Source organism: Rhipicephalus microplus, chromosome X, assembly GCF_043290135.1.
Source record: "Rhipicephalus microplus isolate Deutch F79 chromosome X, USDA_Rmic, whole genome shotgun sequence".
NCBI lineage: Eukaryota > Metazoa > Arthropoda > Arachnida > Ixodida > Ixodidae > Rhipicephalus > Rhipicephalus microplus.
Genome location: NC_134710.1, coordinates 48,362,790 through 48,382,009, shown reverse-complemented (window position 1 = coordinate 48,382,009; position 19,220 = coordinate 48,362,790). Strand labels below are relative to the sequence as shown.

At 48.1% G+C, this 19,220-nt stretch overlaps 1 protein-coding gene across 1 annotated transcript in view; it reads right to left on the bottom strand.

The window, feature by feature from the left end:
• The window catches only part of fz2 (frizzled 2), a 69,548-nt gene extending 51,408 nt beyond the window's left edge, over window positions 1-18,140 (bottom strand). Inside the window, exon 1 of the mRNA XM_037427120.2 lies at window positions 17,913-18,140. The gene's annotated coding sequence lies outside the window, so the exon portion shown is untranslated. The remainder of the gene's footprint in view (window positions 1-17,912) is intronic.
• Window positions 18,141-19,220: the final 1,080 nt, after the last annotated feature.

Here is a 19,220-nt window from a genome sequence, read left to right as displayed (position 1 = left end):
TGCTCATAAACAAGAGCGACATTTACGCACACGTGGGGAAAAACACACAGGAGCTAGGGTGAGTCGAAAATAACTAAGTGCCCGTGCGTGTAATTCTTCAAGAGAGCTTCAGCGCGTATACCTTCTGCTTCAATGAGCTAATTCACCAATACCGTGGCTAACCAATACGCCCATCGGTTTCTGTCACGGAGAAGAGATGAATTTCTGGCGTAACTATACACTATAAAAAAGGTTTATTTCTGAGCACAAGTGGCCCCATTTGATAGAATACCAACACGATTGGACAATATATGCGTACTTGAACTTGCCCATCTTGCTAAGAGTTATCTGAAGGCAAGGTAATTTAGAGCCGCCTTGTCAATTTTTTGCTGAACATTTGGTTTGTCAGCCGTTTATGCGAATGTAACATTTCAAGGTATTTAGTGAAGCGGGTATAATCATTGAATATTAACTGCTTAATTTTTTCATACGTTGATGCAGAGCTGAAGAAAGAGATAAAGAAAACGAGAAGATGCCTGTGCGCGAGATACATTAAACAATAAGTTACACGACACTGTCGACTGCGTTCTTATACCCATGAAGCTGACGGTAATCGATAGCGCGGAGCAGAAAATGCCGTGCACCAAAAATAGCAACGTGAAATCAGGCCTACCTGATCAAGTGGCATGCCGCTAAGCATCTGCGGTTACGCTGCGGCGTCTAAAGTTTGCTTTTCTTCATCTACACATTACTGTGTTGCAACGCCTTGCGTTACTTTGCGCGTCAAAGAATGTGCCACAGGATTACAGGAAAGAGAGCGGCCTTGTCAATAGTGACTCGCGTTTTTAGCCTAAATGAGAAACTGAGCATGCCAAAGAAAAAAACAAAAAGAAAAAGAAAAATCGCTTTTTCCTGCAACTGTCCCTGGAAACTTCGTGAAAGGAGCAGACACGGCTGAAGGTGACCATATTATGATTGGGAGAGAGGTCTGAGTCCACCACTGTCGTTTTTTTTGTTCGTTTTGCTATCCAGATCTTTTCTTAGCCGCAAATATGTGATGCTGATGACCACTTCATCTCCGTTTCTAAATCACCCTTGCCAGTTGAGAAATATAGAGCCAAGTCATGAAGTAAAAACAGAGAAACTGAGTAGCCTAATAGCCTGAGCACCATCGTTTACCAATAGATAAGAAGTTCATAATTCTTTCTCTCTTTCACACACACACACACACACACACACTTTACCATCTTCCAGTTCGTTACAAACGGAGATATACTTAAAGCGCGAGCCAGCATTCTTGGTAACGCTTTCATCGAGCATCGTTGCACGTCCACCCCCGTTAGCATAGCGAACGTGCAGAGTCGGGTGTTTCGCTGGACGTCAGCCAAGAGAGCTCGGTTCAGAGCGCAGTCTATATGTTGCCAGCGCGCATCACACGCGAAGTGTTGCAAACCAGCGGCGATTCGTCAATTTACGCGGTTTATATCGGTCAGTGCACTCGTTGATGACACACGTGTGGGCGAAGTCGCGACAGTTGCGACCTTACAGGGCGAATCGAGTTGAAAAGCGTGTTTCGAGGCGGCTCCCGACCGTTTCGCCTCTCAATCCCAGGTGACGCGGGCAGCTGCCCGGGTGGCGGCCACGTCGAGCGATGGATGGGGTCCGCAGAGGAGGGGAAGCGCGCGTCGCGCCAGCCGCCGCAAGTGTCGCACAAAAGGGGCCCGCAGCGTGCTCCATCACGGGACAGAGACTGCCCTCGCCTCTCCGGGTTTACGCTTCGGCCGCAAGGCGCGCGTGTGCCTGGACCCCGGGCCATTTATATGGATCAGGACGCGCATACTGCGGGCGCCTCCCGCAGGCGCGGCCGGTTGCCCGCGGTTCCCCCCTCTCAGCCGGCTCTCACTACGAACTCGCGTATCTCTGCCATGCCTCCCTTTGCAAAGCGATGAAACAAAGAGATACGCTGGGCCGTGACAAATATATCACGCCTGCGTGAATGCAGAGAAGGCTCGTTGTTTCAAGACGTCGGTCACGTTGGCTTACACTATTGTTTGCGGAATTCGCTAAAGAACCACTCTTCCCACGCGTGATTCGATTCGCTCTAGTAGCTTGGAAACAGCACGGTATATACTGGTGCGCACTGATGTTCTGTCTGCTTGAGCACTGTATTACGCTAATTATGAAGCGCCTAAAGACAACAGTCCCACACCATAGTTTCAATGGGGAGAACGAAAGCGCGCTCTTGCTGCAGTTGTGCGATTAATAACCGAAATAAGCGAGAGAAAAACCGCCCATGCACTTTGGTGTGGTAGAGGTGATTTACTCAATTAGCTGCCGACCTCAAGAAACTAGGTTTTGATTTCCTGGTACTAGGCTGCACCACAAATGATAGCTATATAGGCCTGCAATTTTAACCTTGTTAAAGATGTAAAACGCGAAGCAGCTTAGCGCTTTCCTGATTGCCTTGGCTTTAAACAATGGGGAAAACCAACCATCCCAAACCACTACACATATATGTTTCAATAGCAACAGTTCGTAATTGTTGAATGCCAAGAAGAGAACCACACAAGGGCCTTTTATGTATGGCAATGCGCTGGCACTTGATACCAACATGGGGCGATGAGCCAATCAAGGCTAGGGTACATGTATGGGGGATACAGTGCAAGGAAATATACCGCGGCGCACCATAAACGCGCATCAAAGCCCAGCACCGAATACGACCCTCCGGGGAGTTGCAACACGTTGTGGAGCGTGTAAAAGAAACATGCTTGTCAGGGCTGATAGAGCGATTTCCGTGCTGCACAGCGTCGCACACAACAACACAACATGTGCGAGAACAACCGGCGATCTACCGTACAGCGTTGTACGGTACGTAGTACGTGGACCAACGCGCGCACTCCATACACGACGCGGTAGATGCTAGGCGTGTGCCAACATTGCTTTTAGCTGCATCGTTCCGGGCCACCAACGAGCTACACGCGAAAGAAACAAAAAAAAAACTGTGCACGGACGATGCTCCATCGAATGCACCGCGGAACCTATTCCGCAAAACGGCTTTGATCGCGCGGCACCTGAATGGCCACACCTGATTGATCGGTGTTCGCCAACAAACAGTCTGTCCGACAATCACACAAGGGGTGCTCAGCTGCACGATGCACCTGTTCGCAGCACGTCGCTTTGTATACACCCCGAGCAACACCGCAGATAGCTCTTGGCATCGCAGAGTACCTCCCGCCAAAAACAGAATCCCTTGATCAAGAAGATTTTGCGATTAAGGTGGAAGTTTTTCCCGACTTGATTTTTGGCACATTCAACAACTATATTTTCTATATAGCGGCAAAAGCTCACGGCAGAATCCTGCGAGAAAGAAAGGAGACGAAATAATCAAGTTGTTGAAACCTACTGAATTTATTGGTACCGCACTTCTGGCGAACGTGAGCAAGCTTTAACTATATCTGATGCGGCCGCTTTGACAAGGACAGTTTCGGTCTCCGATGTAGATGTACGTATACGGTAACATGACTAAGCTTCAAATGTTGACACCAAGTGGCTTTTCGTTAGTTCAGCTGGAATTTCACCCGCATTATGCAATGTGGAACCTGATTCGTCTCTGACAATCCACAAGGCACCCTAAATTTCATTTTATATAGATGTCACCGATGACGCTTATAAGACAACAGTGTCTATATAGGGTCTGATCTCCTCGTGGAATAAACCATATACATTTAAAACCAGGGGCTTTTTATTCCATGTACAGACTGCTGGCATAAATGCAACAGACTGTCGTTCGCAAAGATGTGGTAACCCTGAGTACAGATCGTGACAACAACCTTGTATATACTAACCCTCATGGGTAGGCGCGATTACGACTGGTGCATGGAGGAAGGATTAAACTGGTAAAATCCCGAAGCTCCACAAATATCAGTCCCTGCAAGGAATGCAACATTAGGTCAAATTACACGTTCACTAAAGACTATAGTGATCGAACAACGATCGTGTTGTGTTTATTATATAGGAGAAAGCATTCCTGCCATTCAGGGTGTACTTATTCGAGGACGCGTTTAAAAAAGGACCACGTGTGTCGCTCCTACAGGAAAGTTGCTGGTTTTTTCGTTGCGCACTTACATCACCGTTAAGATGAGCGCTCAGTGGTTTGTTTAAACGCTGCAGGTAAACTACATCGATTTGTATCCGAGTTGCGATTTCCATTTTGCGGACGTACTTATGCTCTCCCGTCAGCCTGTCTTATGCGCTGACATTTATGCAAAATAGGCATAAAACATCAATAACTTTAACGAGCCGAACATCGGACATCCGTTTCACTGAGAAGCCCACGTATTCGGTATGCGGGCGAGCCTTCCTGCAGGGCCACTCTGCCTCCTAGCCTGTTCTGGATGCACAGGCATTGCAAATGTATTGCGGTTCTCCTTCCTGTCTTAATACGATGTTTTGGTGGGTGAGCACTGGGGAGTGCGCTGCGCGCGCGCCAGGCACACCCGTGGATGCCTGCTTAAGAGTCGCGACGCCTTAGCCAATGCGCTCGCAGCATCCGGCGTCGCGGACTCTTCTCGGCGTTCGCGGGCGCAATCGATCATCTCGTCATCCGTGTGAAACGCTTTTTACGTCCAATATCTGAGAAGGTCGCCCGAGGGGTTCCGCTTCGAGCAAGCGAAGAAGGCGACTGCGTGGACGATGGAAACTTGGGCAAACGGGAAAACCCGGGACGACACATTCATTTGAAGAAAGCGAGGATGGGGCGATGAAGAGGATCGGCATTGAATTTTTTTCTTCTTCTTCATTTTCCTTTTCAGGCCACCGTGAGTTCGTTTTCTTCGCTCGAGCTTTTCCCGCTCACTGAAGGGAGGCCCGCCCAGCGTGTTTCAAATTGAAGCGGCGCGCTGGAAGAAGACGAAGCACGTAGCGGGCGGTATTGACAACAAGAAGAAGGACGTTTATTCCGATAGAAAGGCCGAGCTGTTCGGGTCTTGGGGGTGCTTCAATCGATTTATCGATATAAGCGTGGACGGGGCTGCTTGGCTCTCGTCGGCGCCGCGCCGTGCCAACGACCGCGAGTCGTATAGGACGGCGTGTAGCCCCTCCTGCTTTGCATGCGCTCCCGTCAGGGCAGACAACAGGCGCAGGGCCCAACGCGCACTGCCTGCCCGAACAGCGCGGCTCATCTCCCAGAGTATACCGCCAATGAGTGCCAATGACTTACGCACTCTACGCCGCCGCCTGCAGTGTGCAACAGGAGAAGATTACAGAAGCACGAAGGAACTACTAAAGGTCAGCCCCGCCATTTCTCGTCTTCTTTTTCCCCGCGTTACAGAACAAATGGTTTTCGAAGATTTTCCAGTCTCAAGTACGTTCGCGGTGTCTCTGTTTGTCCGTAAACTCTGCAATCACTAGATAAATAAAATAATAAATCATCGAAAATAAAATTAAACTCTAACTTCGGGAGCCATCTTCGAGTGGTGACGTTATAGAGCTTTTTTTCAATCAGCTACGGCGAGGACCATCGCCATCGCGTCCCGATTGAAGCACCTCATGATGTATACTACTCCTCTTTGACACTGAATGAAAGCTTCCATGAATTTTCAAACTCCTGAAAATTAAGAAGACCCGCCACTGTGGTCTAGTGGCTACGGCACTCGGCTGCTTATCCGCAGATTGCGGGATCGAATCCCGCTTGCGGCGGCCTCATTTCGATAGAGGCGGAAATGCTGGAGGCCCCTGTGCTCAGATTTGGGTGCACGCTAAAGCTGATCGAAATTTCCGGAACCCTCGACTACAGCGTCTCCATTAATCATATAAAGGTTTGGGGGCGTTAAACATCAAACTATTATTATTATTATTATTAGTAGTAGTAGTAGTAGTAGTAGTAGTAGTAGTAGTAGTAGTAGTAGTAGTAGTAGTAGTAGTAGTAGTAAGGCAAAAGACGCCGTTAGACACACAAGACGCAATTTTCATTGAATAGTGTGACTTTTTTGCAGCACTCTTGTGAGTACATGCCTAAGAATGGTCCTTTGAACGACGATGGCTTTCGTAAAACATTAGCAGCATGTACCTGAATATCTTTAATTCTTATTAACTCAATCTAAGCCATTTACATTGTTACCATCTTGAATACTATAGGTTATCAATGCATCAAACAAAACACGTAGTAAAAATGCTCCGTGCGTCAGAGAGCAAAACGGCGCGCAGCAAGCATTTTAGTATTTTGAAAGCTCTTAATTCCGAACGTACGCGCGAAGCCCAAATCAGCACCCCGCCGCGGTGGTCTAGTGGCTAAGGTACTCGGCTGCTGACCCGCAGGGCACGGGTTCGAATCCCAGCTGCGGCGGCTGCATTTCCGATGGAGGCGGAAATGTTCTAGGCCCGTGTGCTCAGATTTAGGTGCACGTTAAAGAACCCCAGGTGATCGAAATTTGCGGAGCCCTCCACTACGGCGTCTCTCATAATCATATAGTGGTTTTGGGACGTTAAACCCCACATATCAATCAAATCAAATCAATCAATCGAAGCCCAAATCAGCGCTGCAGTGTTCCTTTCTCGCTGTGGGTGGCACAGTGGCTACGCCGTTTGCAACGGGCTGAGCGCGTCAAAGCGGCGCAAAATCAGGACACGTCAATCACACGTGAAAGGTTATAATATGGACAGATGTCCATGTACTATACGGCTTCAATGCTGTTTATAGAGCCATACGTAGTAAGAATTAAGGCGTAGTCCACCGGAGCATTTGTCCTCGAAGTATATGGTCCACTGAACACCGGTGTTTAGCAATCCTACCACCTTCGTACCACCTTCGCCCAAGAACTCACAGATACTAGTTTCAGGACTATTTCTCCCTTCGGAGTTATAAGATTTTCTCATCATGGCCGCACCGAACATGCAACATTAGCTATGTAGAGGAAATTCAGTAGACCCTTCTACGCGGGACATAATTGCAAACTTGGACAATTAGTGAATGCAATTCGCGTCTCGCGAATGCTTTCCTCAGAATTATTTCCAGTGAACCCACACTGTATACGTATTAAACGAAGCCCTTATTTGAACCTCAAACGCCGTTTGTCGAAGGTACAGAATGTGTTCCATTTATCCGGCAAGAGGTGTTGAGAAAGCATGACGGTTAGGGAAGATCAAAATGCGTGAAAAATAAGAACCGTGCACAGTTAAAAGCGGGCCTTATTTGAGAACAATGTTTCCGCCATTTTGAGAATAGACAGGAAGACAAAGTATAAAGCCACGGCAACTTGATGTTATGAATTAGAAACCACCTCATTCACCTGCTGCTGAATAAAGTTTATCGGAAGGTTACATTGTATCGTTTGAAACCTCTCGCATCACTTATTCAAGACATTCGCGCGCAGCGCACACGAAATGCACGGGTGTTTCGGAGTAATTTCGCAATGTCAAGGCGAGCGACTTCAAAAGCGGCTCCTCACATTTAGTAATTTCTTCCCAACAGACAGTAAGCCCATTTATGGAGCTTGGCGTTCAAAACCATACCCATTTTTCCAGAAAGCCCTACTTTTTGCTCATTACGTGACGCTAGCGTTAAGAAGACCCGCCCTCGTGGTTCGCGCAGTTTGTGGCAACGTTTGATAAAAAAAACACCAATTTTCTCCGATTTTTCTCCTCGTAATAGTGGCGTTTCCCTTTCACCGCAGGCGACGCTTAAATAAACCGACAACACCATCCTACGCTATCATCATTGGCTGCAGGCTTTAGAAAAAAATGACTGGTATTTGAACGACCCCACTTCCATTCTTTGCACCGCATACAATTTACACGTAATGCACAAAGCTTAGATAAATGGGTAAATTATTACTCAACCTATCTTTTTTTTTTATTTCACCTTTCTCATCTCTCGATCGTCTTTATAACGCATGCTTATTTATTAGCACGCGAGTAACTAAACGTAGGCCGTCAGAAACGACTTCTTTGCATTAAATACACTATAGTCTCTCCTCACCATAGGCGCCGGCAAGCCCAAGAGCCCACACCCCCATCGATGGAGCCACATCAGCGCTTGCCCCCCCCCCCCCCCCCCCCCCAGCTACACCACGCTCCACTCTTTCTCCCACAGACGCGATGAAAAGCGGGCTTGCAGCCCGCAAGACAATATCCTGCCGATGCTCATGCTCCTGACCATCTTTCAACAGTGATGAACCACAGGAAGACATTTCTGAAAAGTACACGTGCCCCTTCATCAGCGCACGTGCCAGCCATTTAGGCGCCAAAATGTCATTATGGCTTCACCAGGTGGTTGCATTGTATGTTGCTATAACACTGCGCTTCGCACACGTTCTGCTATATATGCGACTTCCACTATAACATACTTACCAGCCCTCATCTACATATTTGAAAAATAAGTCGCCGCCCAAGCACTCCACACAGATGGTTAACCAGCGAGGCTGAAATGTGCGGCCACGGGCAATTGCAGACTGCGCAGCCGATGTCAAAGTGCCGCTCGAGAAAATCGCGTCGAAAGCAGGCGTCGGCCACGCGTTCCCGCCATTGCCACGTTAGCACTGCCCTGCCTGCAATGCCGCTGGCTCGCCGCCGTTCGCTTGCAATCGGCTCGGGAGGCTACCACGTCCTCGGTGCACAGTTGCTGCTTGCACTTCGCCCACCCCTCCCCCACTCCCGGGCACAACGCATAGATTGGTGCCACTGACGCTGCCCACCAATAGCGCGCAATTGGGTGCGAGGTATACAGAAAGACGTAACTAACGGCGCCGCCAATGGAGGCCGTCATCGTTTCTCGTTGCGAACGGTTTTTAAATTCGCCTAGCCATATAGAGCTTTTGCTGTAAGAAGCGCGAAGTAGAACGTCATCCCGCCTCTTTCATGCCTGTCTGTTGTGATTTTTCTGCGGTTTTTTTCTCAGACATGAATTTGCATCAACTGGCCCAACTGGCCCTGCTAGTTCCGCTCTTGTATACCTCGTGCCGACGAACTTCGGCCAAACGTGTGTATGTGTGTCACACTAACTTTGAAATTATTCATTTTCTACTACTACTGCTGTTACTTCTACTACTACTGCTACTATTACTAATAATATTAATAACAATAACATCTCTGGTTTTACGTTGCAAAACCAAGATAATATTTAATGAGACGCCGTAGTGGAGGGCCACAGAAATTTGAGCCATCTGGGGTTCGTTATCGTGTACCTTCATCTAATAAATTTCCTTGTCGTATCTTGTTATCACATCATGTGATTTGGCGCACTGTATACTCTTACTTGTACTCATGAGTGAGTTGCTGAAATTTTTAATATTTCGGAAATACGCATATCAACCAATAAGAAAATATGCGTTCAAGTTGAAAAACAACCTAATTTATATGATGTAGAGATTAATGATGATGTGTAAGCTTAATGTTGCAATGGAAAACGACCCGTTAACAAGACCACGTATTCAAGCGTCAACAACCTATAGTGCACGTCTGTCTTTACGCACCCGCAGACAGTGCGTAATATGATCTTGAGCTTGCATGCGTTGGCGTTGAGGCGAAACGGCACATATAAAAATCGAGAAACACGAATAACGGGAGAGCAACGCGGAATGATAAAACGCTGTTCGTCCGCAGCCACCGCTCGCGGAGCCATCGCACCGATGTAGCAGCATTAGTGTAAAAAAACAACTCCCAGCTCCTTGCGTTACACCGAGAGGTTGTTGCATGTTTCAATGCATGCAAGCCTTTCCCGAGAGCTCCCTTTCTCGCCCCGATGCACTCGTGCAAAAAAGAATACGCATACACACGCAAAGCCATACAGAGGTCCGGCGTTTTCTTTTTGTGCAGGTGGCATTCTCGGCTGGCATGTTTAGAAAATACGCCCTAATGACTAATGAACTGCACGACGTCCACGTATTAATGGAGCGTCACTGAAGCAAGATTAATGCGCCAGTCCATTGGGCGCTCCGCCGCAGACTTCCGGTGTCCGTTCCCCATTTGCGACGCACTTTCCATGGTGCAGACAACGGCGCTGCATTTGGGGTCGTGCTCGTGGCGCGGGCCTAGCTTCCATTAACCTATAATGCAGGCCGCCCGACTGCCCCCGCACACAACTCGCGTGGAAAGTATAGGTAGGGCCTCTTCCCGGAGTGCGTCTCAAATTTTTTGCGAGTATGCGCCAGTGGCTCGCATCACCTTTCTCGCCGCCTCAACGCTTCGTTGGAAGCAAGAGCCACGCTCAGCGACAAAGACGGGTGGGGGCGTGCGAGGCGAACTCAGCAGCCTTCGATTAATATGCATGCGGTTACTGTTAGTCCTGCTGGCAATTATTCGACAAGCCCTCGGTAAGTGCTCTTCGCTATTGTGCGGTTTCCTCCGCTAATGAATTTTCAGCAGCGAGGTTCAGCAAAATTTTATCTACTATTTTAGAACAAGATTTTTTTTTTCAAAAGATGGGGCCCTGCATGGTCTCCACGGTACAACAGTTCATTAAGTGTACTACGTCGCAGAAACTTTGTCGTTGTTCCGTGTTATGTTTAACACGTGCTTGGTCCTTCTTTAAATTTAAGGACAGGCTGACTACTTGCGTGTTTTCATGCTTCTTATGAGTGACCATAAAATTACCGTAAATATGTTCTCTCCTTTTCAGCCACAGTGGAGAGTATTTACGTGGTTCTGCCACCAAGCTGAAATTAGAATCCCAATGGCACTTCTTAGGATGGACGTTCCAAAGCCTTGGCGCTTTGGAACTCAATACTTGTTTAAAGTGTGTTTCTCGTCAAGCAGTACAGTCACCCGTGGTCTTTGGGAGCACATCAGTCTTATTACTAGTCGCTTCTGCGGCCGACATGCCAAATTACACCGGTAACTGACGCAGTACAGAGCCGAGTTGCTGAAATTATTCGTGAAGGGCACGCACCGAAAGTGAAGCCATGTTACTACCTTTTAGGGTGTTGGAAAGTACAATGGATCGTGACAATGCTGCGCACATCTCACTGTATGATACCTCTAGCCATTATAGTTTCTCTGTGAAAGCAAGGTGCATTTAATTTTTGCACGTGGTTTAAATATGATAAAGTTGGGAGATGGTGCCTGTAGATGTACATTACCAAGTAGTGCCCGGGGCGACGCATCACACGAGTCTATAGCGTCTCGTACGGAAAACGTAGCACTATACATATACACATAGATACAGGATACAAAAAGAAGTGGACGGGACCATCCACTTCTTTACTTCTTCTGTCTTGTATCTAGGCGTATTTTTATGTTTTCCATGTCTTACCAACTGAAGCCCCTCTTTGTACGCGCCTCGTATAAGAAAAAGCAATCAATATCCACAAAACATCGAAAGAACAAGCGCGGAAGAGAAAGAAAGGTCATAGGTGCTCGTGCTACACCTGAGTGAGCACGTATCGGTAGCCCTGCGACAACCTATCATTCGTTGCCTACCTATACCGTGAGACACGTGTTCTCGGTCACCCGTGAACCACATCTGACCTCCTGCTCTGTACAAAACTTATTTCCTCGTCGACCGACCTCGAGTTCGATTATTTCCTTTCTTCTGTATATATTTATTACGTCCGCACTTCTTCCTCTGTACTGAATTTTTTCTCTTCCGTAATACTTTCGTAGTGTTCGCATGATTTATGGGCTATGTGGCAGTAGTTTACCAGCGAAAAAAAAAGAAGCATTAGATGAAGGGGCAGAGAAAGCGTTGTTCCTTTGGGTGGAAAGGTACCACCGATCCACGGCAATGCGGAGGGGTGCTTTCCCGGCAGTGCGGGGAAAACGCGAGATGGAAATTGGCCCCCGCTGTCGTCCGAGATATGGATGGCCGTCTTAGTCCGGACGGGTTGCGCGCTTCGCACGCGATCGATGGTCGTTAGCGGACAGCCAGCCACGGGCCCGGCCCTCGGCTGTTTGCACACAAGCCGCGGCCAACCACCCCCAAGCGGCTCATCATACGAGACGCCACGCGTCTTAGCGCTCACGGAAACCCCGAGAAGAGTGGGTCTGACTGAAGAAAACAAGACCCTGCGCGGTCTCCCGTATGACAGCCCCAAACGAAACTGCGATAGGAGCCGCTTGTAAAAGGCGGCACCGATTTTGAGTCCGCCCGTAATCACATGCGACGGAAGTAGTAGTTCGGGCCCGGTGGCCCCTGCTCGGGAGAAAAGGTGGGTCCATAGTAGCAAGTAGCAAGCAAGCACCATTGACTATTTATAGCAACTATAACTCCTTGGTACTCGAACAGGATCTGGTAAACGAAAAACAAACAAGAGTGGGGGGTGGAAATTCGAAGCAGTCAGGGAGGGGTATGGTAACTGAAAACACTACGAAAGTATCACAGAAGAGAAACCTTAAGTGCAGGGAAAGAATTGTAACTTCAAATGACACTGGTCATAACGAATTTCCACAAAGAAGAAGAAGATAGGACAAATAGACTGAGTTTCGGAAGGGGGGGGGGGGTACTTACGAACATATACCGCATGTCCCCATAATGTTCATTATGCCGTATGAGTATAGGCGTCTATTCCCAGTTCACTGAAGCATTACAGTAGATGTATGGCCAAATGAGGAGAACTTAGAATCTAAGTTCTTCACTTTTATCGCTATACTCGAAGAAACGGCAAAACACCAAATGAGGGGCATAAAAATTGTAATGAACTTTCAAGTTTATGTCAGACGTCATGAAATCTCGTGCCAACGACAAGACAAACAGCATAGTGGAAGAGCTGGTAGGAACCTATAATGCTCGCACAGATAACACAAAAAGTGAAATTGCAGCCATTCCACTCTGTGCAGGAAAGTGACAAGTGGATTGGTCGGGCGCATACCATCTCTTCTCTCACTGCCCTTCATGAAGCCCGTGCAAATACAGACAAGTTCCATTCAGAAGGGCTGAAAGGATGGCCGGAACCAGCGGTGCCTTGGAATAGGCGTCTGACCACGCGGCGTTGCCCTGTTTTAGCGGCAACCCAGTCTTTTGCACAAATAAAGTTTTGTTCTTCTTCCATACAGATTCCTCCCAAATAATCACGCCCTGTAATCGCTCACACGAAAGGGCTCTTAACCAGCCCCCTCTAAAAATTTTAGTTATACGCTTGAAATTGTTCGGGCGCAATGGAACGTTTTACCGAAGGAAAATTTCAAATTATTGCGCAATTCTAGGCGCTACAAGATGAGTTACTGTACTTCCAGCATACCGTCAGACGACAGCTTCACTGTCACGGCCGCCGCCGAAGTTCTCGTGCTGCCTTTTCCCGTACGCCGAGCCTCGGCTACTACTATACTAGCGCAAGGAGCCTCGCCCCTTTTTCTTTATTTTCTTAGTATTTTTTTTTGTTTAGCACCATGTTTCCGGTCGCGCCACAGCGCACTGGATGATTAACCGAAGTCACGTGCCATGACCGGTGACGTTAAAAGCAGGATGTATTGCGCAGGCCATTCATGGGTGAGTTTCCACATAACATCTCTCCCGAATCGCCGCTCTCTAGAAAGGGAGGCGCGCGGTAAAATTTCGTACGATTTTCATATTTTGTAAGGCCCGATCGCAACCAAGCTTCAACTAACTATATGAACTATAATTGTTTGTTTGCAGTGCTCAAAACGTGTAGGCGGCCCAGCTGCAGCAACGTTCTTCTATCTGCGTTTAAAAGCTGTGATCTTTGAAAACAGTTACGATCTTAACTTCGTATGTGCCTTCGTGATTGGCATAAACACGATCTATAAGATCTTGAGAGAGATAGCGAGATAGTCATTTGAATAGAAGCTGGAGCACCGGGTCTTAACCTTAGGCTTGGCGCGCAAACCTACAGTTGGTAATTTGTGAGAAACATTCGACCCTTTACCGAAAAACAACACGTGTGTGTAGCGTTTGAATTTAACAGCCCTCAAATATATTTTAGTTCATGATTGTTATTCACCGTTAGTTGCATGCATGATCGCATTCGCTATTACTCTTACAACATCGCGTTCGACTGGAACTAACAACTGTAACGCAAAACCGTGTTTTGCGAATATGAGAGCCATGAACGCAATTTACAAAGTTTTTCGTTGGCTGGCCGTATCGGCTAATATGATGTGTGCGTCACCTCGAATGGCTGGAACACGCTGTTTCACACATATTATCCTATAAATAGAAAAAAAATTGTCAAAGCGAGTTGCCTAGTCCCAGCACATTGGCCCAAACTTGTCTGCTGCACTACGACTTGGTATTGAGGCGACTCTCGTATGCACGCAGCGCGATATTCTTCGTTAACGCAACAATTTGATGGCCCCTGAATGCGCACTCCGGTCACGCGTCGGCACAATGTAGCGAGTTGTCAAACAGACGCAGTAACGATCACAGATGACACCGCACGTCGGCTGAGAGGCGTCCGAAGCCAACACATTTTCTCCACCCGCGGCTTCCCCATCAACGGCGAGTATTACACGAAAGCTGAGAACAAAAGAAAAAAAAAAGTACGGGAAAAGGCAATTGCTCCTGTCTCTGTCTGGGTTGATTCATCTTTTCCGGGGAGCGCAAGTTGTTTTGCTTTCGATCTAACTGCGGGGCTTCTCCGCCGGACCGCTCCCGTTTCGAAGGCAGCTCGTAATGTGCGTCGCCCTGTCTATATGGCCCGCTCAATAGTCGCCCAGTTGCTACTAAAAGCGTCGCTGCGGTGATGGCCCTTTGGCGGGATGAAAGAAAACAAAAGACTTTCGCTTACTTTCCAAGTCCCGATGCATTCCCTCGCTTCTCCAGGCGCACGCCGCAGCTAAGGCTCGAAATAATGAAACCCATTTCTTTTTTTTATAGCCATCTCGCGTGTCGAGAATGCGACGCACGGTTCTGGAGTGTGGACGAGCACGCGAACGTATACGGAAACATCGGGCCATCCGACAGCGTGACGACTATGATCATACTCGTTGAGGAAGAAAGAACAACCAACAACCCGTCCGCGCCTGCGGCGACAACAAACGGGTGTGTAAATGCCCTCTGACATATGTCGAGGGGGAATCGGGCAGACGGGCACTCGACGCAGCTTCGAATCCGTTTCTTTCAGAAATTTATGCGACCGCGGTAACGTGGCGCGAAATGTGCAACGGGCATGCAACGCCGGTGCCACCCACGTCAATACACCGGGTAGCACGCGTTAGCACGGATGTTCTCGCTACACCATTCGGGTGCGACAGAATTGAGTGCCATTCCTCACTGCGACATAGAGGAACATTAAACAAGCTTCCCACTGCAGTAATGCGACAGGTTAGCTATATCGTTTAACTGAAAGAACGTTATAACTTAGTAACAGCAAGGAGTCTAGTAAAACTGGCGAATCGCGCGTCACTCAGACAGAGCCTCTGTGTGAAGAAGCATTTTTTTTTTTTTTTGTCGTACACACTTGTGCGGTTTACTCATAAATAGCACTTCTCGCATCCTCCACAAAGCTGTTTACAGCTTGTTACAGATGGTGGCCAACATAATATTTCTTACCCACTTTCTTAAACCTTCAACCACAATCTTAGTTTCGGTCGAACCAAGTAAAAACGGTCGATTACACAGCCACCCGCCCTTCGGTTAGTGTTGCCCTACACGTAGAAAGCATATCGCCCCTTTCATGCCGATTTTGCACTCCACGAGACGTTCTCTGACATTGCCTCGTTTGCCAGAGCAATGTTTTACATAGTACTTAAACTCGGGATTCGGGTTTGCGTTAACGCTGGAGAGAATATTGATTAACTCGAACTGCAATGCAGCTTACCTGCAACGCCTGCGCAGGCATTGAGGAAGGTTAACGAACATAACATCTCCAAAAACATCGCCATTATGATGTCGCGCTGAGGGGGTTCACCGCCTACACAAACGTTCACTGTGGCGTTATTAATCATTAAAATATTATCGATCTGATTAATTAGTAATAATTCATTAAATGTTCCGTAGTGCAAAGCAAGGCTTGAGATGCAAGGAAGCGCACTTCCTCTTGATTTCTTTGTCATTCAAACTGGCGTTAATAAGAGCGATCCCCCTAGATATGCCGATGCCGGTTCTGCTCCTTATGCTATGCTCTCGTGACATTAAAATCTTTTGCCCACGAAAATAGATTAACAAGCTAAAAAAGCTACCAAAAACACTAAAGTTAGCAGTACGAAAGCACCATTCGAAAGCAGGAATTACTTTCGACTGCTACGCGAATTCCCGCCTGCCCGCGTCAAACATGACATTTTACGGCGTAACAACGAATACAAACTAGGCTGCCGTCGTCGCGGCAAAACCAGGGTAATTCGTTTCATTTTTATATGAGAGGAACATCAAACATGACGCCGAAAAAAATTCGCCGGAGCTCCTTGGTCCTGCAACACAACGCCGCAAAGGACGCAGTTTACGAGAAGGTGCGTGAATTTAAGCTATCTGAAAATTAGTCTGCTCAGGATTTATCGTCGATGTCATTGCTATCATGTTTTCGCGTCTTCAACATCACTGTTTACATTGGTAATAAATGGCGACATGATTGTGAGAGAACCGATAAATGACGAGGACTAAACGCGCCAGTTAACCCAACAAGTTTTTCGCCGCATGGCGTTAAAGAGCCCGTTTTACTTTGTTAGAACTGCTGAATGTACCAAGTACTAGCTTATTATTTAGCATTGCGCAACCACACACGTGTGTGCACGACAGCGATAACGATGAGAGTGCAAGGACATACACTTCTTGTTCGAACTCTCGCCACTGACCGAAACGGACAAATATTTCTGCAGAAACGAATTTAGCACCTGCGCACAACTCGACCGCTGCACGCCAAATATCGTTCGATGATAAAGAAAATATTTTTCAACCACTGCATGTGGAGAAACTTAGACTAGCTAGAGACAAAAATAATGGCGGCAGAAACGTATCACGGATTTTCGGTACCGAACAACGCGAAGCATCGGGAAAAAAGATTGCGACGTGCTTCATACAAAGTTGGTTTGTCTCTTTTTTGCCCGTCGTACAACAACGCGGAATTTAGGGAGTGATTTTAGAGCCACCTTGCGAGCATAATGCGAACTTTAAATTTTCTAGTAGTACGCTAGAGGCAACCAACGTTAGCGAAATAACTCTCAAATTTCAAAGATGCCGCGGCGCGCGACATCAACTATACAGATTATATCTCTTGCGGTCTTGACTACTTTTCGAGTGTATCAATCCAGCTCGTACAATGATCCACGCCGGGTGCTCAAAAGATGAGCCAGTTTTCAGGCATTCCGCTAAGTAATTGCAGTTATCGAATGTGTCAAGTCTGCCGCCTATGCGCTATGTATATCAGTAACCAAAATGCTTTTCTCGAGATGAAGTGCTTGACTGTCAGAGCCGAGTATTTCATCTTGAGAGGGTTGGCTACCATGCAGGTACTTCCGACGAAGCAAACCCTTCTGCAGTTACTCTGGAACGTCCACAACACGGTGCTTTCAAAGAGGGACAGGTGGGGTTACAGGCACAACCGAACACACTGCAGCTACAGCCATTGTCATGCACAAAAGGGAGGTAAAGTGGGGAGAAGTGCGGTACGTGGGTGGAGTCACACATATAAGGGAAGCACAGACAACAACCGGTTTCGGGAAAACAAGCGCGGGACACTATTCTTCCCGCTAGGCGAACTCGCCGGACAACTACGGGCTTTACCGGGAATGCTCTCGCGAGCCAGACGTCACGAAGCACATCTCACACGGTTGTCAACGCACATGCACGATGTCCCCAACGCGCGCTCGTGGCGATGTCGCAGCGGCAATGCAGGGCTTTCAAATCGGGCGCCCAATTGAAGCTTCCAACGGAGTTAGCGGGCAACCACCCTTTGGCAACACCGACGCCGCTTCTCGGATCTGCGGACACGAGGAGCCGCCGAACGGATCCATTGCCTAGCGGGGTCGCGCACACGGGGCAGCGAACCCGGCGAGTGAAGCCCGGGTTGTGGACGCGCGGCAGGGAAGCGCGCGCAGCGTGGGCGACTCACCGGCATGCTACAGCTTGGGCTGCTGCGGAGATCGATGGGTGCCGGCGTGCTGGGCCGCGTGTTGCGGAATAGGACAGCCTGGACCCGTGGGTTTTCGCGGTTGCCGGCACGCACGGACGGTGGAACACTGGAGCCAAAAGTGTTCCCTCGCAAGCTCGTTGCGGCAGCCACTCCCAGGCGCAGCGGCCACTCTGGCTGCTCAATACACCGGCCGACTCTTCTCCCAATCGCTCCGAGCGCCGGCGTCTCTCTCTCCCGCCGCTGTCGCCCCTAGTGTCAGGCGGCCGAGGCGGTTGCCACGGCGACCGGACGGCGGCTCCGTCGCCTAGGCAGCGGCACGCCGGAGCAACCTGCATCGCGGCCGGCACAGGATGCACCCTGGATGAAGGGAGAGCACCTCGGAGAATTTATTTTATTATTCCTCTTCTTTTTTTCGCCTAACACCTCACACATTCCACCAAGATCCGCGGCTTGTTTTCGCCTTCACTGGCAGCGTACCGTTACGCGAGCCTCCGAGTGGACGCCCTTGTCGCGATGGTCGCATCATGCCGACGACACATCACCGCCGACCCACCCGGCGGCCTTTGTTTCGTGCGTAAGTAGATCTACTGGTAACATGAGGGCCACTACGCCGGGATTATCGATGATATGGTTAAATGTAAGAAAGAAAAAAGTGCTGCTACAACCTCCTCAGACGCAAGAAAGGTCAATTTATTTCAAACCTCCGTATTTTGCTCTTGAGCGTATAAAGAAACGAAAAAAAAATATCTTGCATGAACCATGAAAACAAAACTGGCAAAATTGAGTTACTTTTACCAATAATCTTATTATTTAAAAATTTACCTAATCAATTGAGGCAGCTGTTAAGTGCAACGTAGAACCCAGAGTATGCATAAAATATATTACAACTTCATTGGAGACCGTTCAGCAGCAAGCTGTCAGACATATTGAGCGAATATAACCTGCGTAAAATTCTACTTACCGCAGCGAGGATGAGAACGTTTACGTTGCAAGCTGCCGTGCGTCACAGAAACCCGACAAGCCCTATGTCATTAGGCATTTTTTTATCGGCTGTGGTGATAGTAGCAGCTATATTCTTACGAGACTGAATGCAAAAAAAAAAATCCTTTAATATTCTTTGTGCTAGTGTTAAATAAATTTGGCGGGTGCTCTAAAGTCGAATTCTGATTACTACACGGCTGCATACCACGTTATCATTAACGCGATAGCGTTAAAGAGCTTGTTTCGAAGAAATTTTTGTGTCGGCAGCGGTGGTGGCGCCGTTGGTTGTGAGCGAAAAATGATCTT